This window comes from Schistocerca americana, chromosome 9 (assembly GCF_021461395.2).
Source record: "Schistocerca americana isolate TAMUIC-IGC-003095 chromosome 9, iqSchAmer2.1, whole genome shotgun sequence".
NCBI lineage: Eukaryota > Metazoa > Arthropoda > Insecta > Orthoptera > Acrididae > Schistocerca > Schistocerca americana.
In genome coordinates this window covers 52,739,191-52,744,395 of record NC_060127.1, presented here as the reverse complement: position 1 = coordinate 52,744,395, position 5,205 = coordinate 52,739,191, and positions in this window count along the sequence as shown.

The following is a 5,205-nucleotide window of genomic DNA, read 5'->3' as shown; positions in this document are numbered from 1 at the left end:
AAGTTTCAATATCGCTTCCATAGGAATCTTGCGGACGGGATTGGATTGATTACAGCGTGCACAGAGGCGTTCAATCAATGATTCTGCCCGCGCTCCATACGTGAATGGAAATGGGAAGAAGCCCTAATAACTGGTACAATGGGACGTACCCTTTGCCATACACTTCACAGTAGTCTGCAGACTACAGATGTAGATATAGAGGATTCTTCTAGTGCATCGTTGTGAAGTAGGAAGAGTACATGGAAGGACTGCACAATGATACTTCACTATAAACCAACTGTACAGGAAACGTATTCGCAGCTGCGAATATGAATCACCTTCGGCTGTATATTAGAGTGACGACAATGAAAATTTGTACCGGACCGGGGCTCTAATTCGGATTTTCCGCTTTACGCGAGCAGTCGCCTTAACCGAGCCGGCTATCCGTGCACGAATCGCGGCCGGACGCAAACTTCCATATGTTCTCATTCTTGTGTCACATCCTACACTCGTACGTTACGTGTAATCCCGTCCAGAAACGACGTATTTATAGAGAGTCGAGAGCCTTGTGTTGGTGAATAAAGACGAAACAGCAGTGCTTGCTTTATTAATAAGTACTAAGCAATATTCCTACGGACATGCAGACATATCTCAATTTATACGTCCCTACTGGGCGGGAATGTACATAAGGTACGAGTGCAGGCTGCGACAAAAGGATGACGTCATACGTAAATTTGAGTGCGGCTGTGATTCTTGCACCAACAGTCGAAGTGCTTAAATGGACCGCTGGCTCAAAGCGAGAAATCCGGGTTCGAGTCGCAGTTCGACACAAATTTTGACTGTCGTCATTCTAGCGTACAGACGAAGGTGTTTCATATTCGCAACTCCGACTACACTTCCCGTATTTCTTGACTATTGTGGTCGCCGAAGTCTCTGTATCTTCGGACGCGCATGCGTGTCTTAATAGCACAGGCACCGCTATCTCGTCTCTGAACCACAAGTGTAAGTCCAGAGCACTATGCAGCATTTATGAAATGATCTCTGAATTGGCCAGATTTAGGTATGGTGAAATATAACACCTTTCTGACTCGGAATGGGGGCTAATACACGGGTTGGACAAAAATATGGAGACACCGTGAGAAATGCATATTCTAGTCAAATCTGCTGGTTTCACTAGCCGGCCGGTGTGGCCGTGAGGTTCTAAGCGCTTCAGTCTGGAACCGCGTGACCGCTACGGTCGCAGGTTCGAATCCTGCCTCGGGCATGGATGTGTGTGATGTCCTTGGGTTAGTTAGGTTTAAGTAGTTCTAAGTTCTAGGGGACTGATGACCACAGATGTTCCCATAGTGCTCAGAGCCATTTGAAACTTTTTTTTTTTTTTTTTTTTTTGCTGCTTTCACTATAGTACCTGATCACGAAAGACACATGTTGAATGTCCTCAATACGTTGCAAATGCCAGCTGTGATCAGAACAGTGTTCTCTGTAGTTGTGAGTGTGTTATGTCGAAGGTAAGTGAACTCCAAAGTGGGCTAATTGTTGGCGCTCGTATCGTCAGTGTTTCTGAAACCAAAGTAGCCGTTGGGTGTTTTGTGCCGCGCGGGATTAGCCGAGCGGTCTCAGGCGCTGCAGTGATGGACTGTGCGGCTGACCCCGGCGGAGGTTCGAGTCCTCCCTCGGGCATGGGTGTGTGTTTGTCCTTAGGATAATTTAGTTCAAGTAGTGCGTAAGCTTAGGGACTGATGACCTTAGTAGTTAAGTCTCATAAGATTTCACACACATTTGAACATTTTTTGGGTGTTTTGTGTTTCAAGAGGCAGCGTGTACAGCACACGGGGAAAGCGGAAAAATCTCATCCGCTACGTCGCAACGCGGACGAAACTGGGTGTTGAGTGATTGTGACGGACAGTTATTGCAGAGGGTTGTCACAAAAAGTCAGATGACGACAGCTGTAAAAGTCTGTGCTAAGCTGTGTCGCATTCACTAACACTGTCAGCACGAAAACAACACGAATGGTGCTCCAGAAACAGCGAATTGCAGAGCGACCTGGAATTCCAAAGCCACTCATCAGTGATGCAAATGTCCATAACAGGAAAACGTGGAGCCGAAGCCATAAGACTTGGGCTATGAAGCAATAAAAGAATATTATTGTTCCCATCTTCTGGTCAAGTTTACGTCCCAAGGTTGATTCGGAGGTGAATTGGAGAAGTATATTGTGGCATTTGATGAGCCCCATTCTAACTCTGCAAATTTGCTTTACCGCCAAGGATTGTGTGACCATTTTGGCTGATCAAGTCTGCCCATGGTACAATGTTTGTGCCCAGTGGCGGCGTTATCTTCAAACATGACAGGACCCCTGTCCACACACCTGGCATCGTACAAGATTGGTTTAGTCTGCCAGGGGATGGATAGCCGTATCTGTCTGGCCACCAAAGTTGGCAGGTCTCAATATTATTCAGCTTTCGGAGAGAGGGACACATGATCGATAATCATCTCCATCATCGTTACCTGATCTTGCCACTATTTTGCAAGAACAATGCTATAAGGTTCCCTTGAAAACCATACAGGACCTGTATTTACCCATTCAAATATGACTGAAAGCTGTTTTGAATACACCATATTATCGTTTCTTTGGTGTTACTATGTTTTTGTCCGCCCAGTATACAGGGAGCGAGGGAAAGTGTAACAGGTGTATCGAAGTTTCGAAAGTTCTGTGGATGACAGCGTGTATGATTTGTCGCAAGTTCTCTCCAGCGATGAGTAAGAAGTGACGAAAACAATGATCTTCACAGATAGAGCCACCAAGGTTGTCATACGAAACCATACAGCTGAATAAAGTGATGTTATGAGTCAGAAAGGGCCTAAAAAGCTTGATTCCGCGATCACCATCGGGTGTAAATTAGAAACCATTTCTTCCATCCTTGGAGAGTCGCCACAGGGCGACAAATTCTTAAACATCCAGAAAGCGTTGAAGAGACGCACAGGGTGTGGAGCCCAGGAAGCAACGATTTCTGGAAAAAGACAGCAAAGCCGTTGACTGAATACAGGCCTTCAATGCAACGACATATTAATCTAACTTACGGCAGACGCCCAAAGCTGCTTATACATTGGATCAGCCACCTCCGAGAGTTAAAATGTCATGTAACGCAGTGTCAGGATATTTCACTGATCGAACCATTACTCCCAAATGACAAAATTACTGCAAAGATCACGTAGATATGTCAGGTAAACTTGCCCTTATTATAGTGCAGTTCTTACTACCAAGGGCTATCTCATTGGAAAGCTCAAAACACCTGTTCAGACGTATAACTGGTTCAAATGACTCTAAACACTATGGGACTTAACATCTAAGGTCATCAGTCCTCTAGACTTAGAACTACTTAAACCTAACTAACCTAAGGACATCACACACATCCATGCCCGAGGCAGGATTCGATCCTGGGACCGTAGCAGCAGCGCGGGTCCGGACTGAAGCGCCTAGAAGCGCTCGGCCACAGCGGCTGGCAGGCGTATAGCTCTTTAAGTATACTTGTTGAAGGTAGCCTTTGCCTGGACGAAATTGAACATCTCTTTTGGCCAGGCCAATGAAAAGCATATAGAAGTGAGAATCCACTGCGCCGTTTGCATCATGGCTCACTATCCTACATTCTGATGAGTATGATAAATAAATCCCCTGCTACAAAACATAAGTTTTATGTACTCACCCCACGAATAATTGTATCTGTATGATTGGCTAAAAGTTACATAGCATCTGTTAATCGGTGATAGTTTAGTTATTTACAAAATTTACACTTTCCTCTGTACGCATCTATATTACATTAAATCACTCACTAGTTTCCAGGTTTCAGGCTGTATGTTCAGCTAACTGCATCGCTTTTAGAGTTGACCGTTAAATGAGAGCGCAGGTTTCCTCGCTGAATTTCGCTGATGAAATCTTCTGGGGTTATCAGCCCAGTGTCTGCATCCTTTTGTAGCAAGACCTTCTCGTTCGTCAACCGTGCCCTGAAGATCACGAGTCGTGAACTTGTTGAAACCTTACTCCAAGGCGGCGCTACCACCAGATTGCTAACCTCAGAAGATTTCATCACTATAACTGCTCTTATATGTACGGTGATATTAATTGCTTTGTATGTTTCTATCGCGCATTTCCGAAATGTAGCCTAATTTTATTTATCTTTTTTGCAGGTACAATATGGAAGAGATATGCAAGACTGTGTAGTATTTGTTTAAGAATGTCTCCTTCGCAATCACAGACTGAGAGACAAAAGGCCAACAAAATGGTTTCATGGTGCAAATCAACTTCGAGACAACAAATTGTAAACAATTACGGGATTTAAACACGCTGTCTCGTGCCTCATGAGAGACACGTTACGCAGTAGCAGTAAGAGGCAGATCTTCAATATACGACCGCCATATATTGATGCTGTAATGTGTTTACTAGGCAACTGAATAAAAACTACTAGATTTCCCTATAAGTGTTTTGCTGCATTTCTTCTGACTCACCATCACTGACCTGGATTAATTTTTTTTCTTTTTACTTGCGCTTTGACCTACAGGTAACTGAGAACGTATTCCTGAATTAGGGGAGCGAGAAACGAAATGCAGATTTTTCATGTCTCGCCAACATCAGGGTCACTAGAGACGGAGTACCAGTTCTGACAGGACACGCATAAGGCATCTAATTAACTATTCCAAGGAATAGCCCCGGCATTCGTCTGAAGGAGGAAACCTGTAGTCTCGATGGAAGGATTAGTATTTCAATCCTACTCCTTCCGGATACCTTCAGTTTAGAAATCTTTGGAGCGCTCTCTGATCTTGTATTACATTATTATTTACAGTATTTTGCTGCAGTTCCTGTGGTCTTGCCTATTCTGCTGAAATTTCTCTTGCTGTTACACTGCAGAACACTATCTGACCACAAGTATCTATGTGTAATGCGCAGTTGATCATCAGATGTCACGAGAGCCCGAGCCGCTACTGTAGAAGGAGATGTGGAGTAGCGTATAGCCGGTAGAGAAGCAGGAACAGCACAGTGGGTGGGTCATGGGAGCTCAATGACCCCGAATGTGGGCTGGTCGGTGGATGTCACATGAGTAACAATTCCAGTAGAGACATTTCAGTCCTTCTGAAGGAATCACTCGTGACTTCCAAAGTGCTACCAGAAGTCCAGCCAGCACAATGAGCGTAGGGAGTTAGAAAGAATGGAGTACAATGATCGAGCAGCTGTTC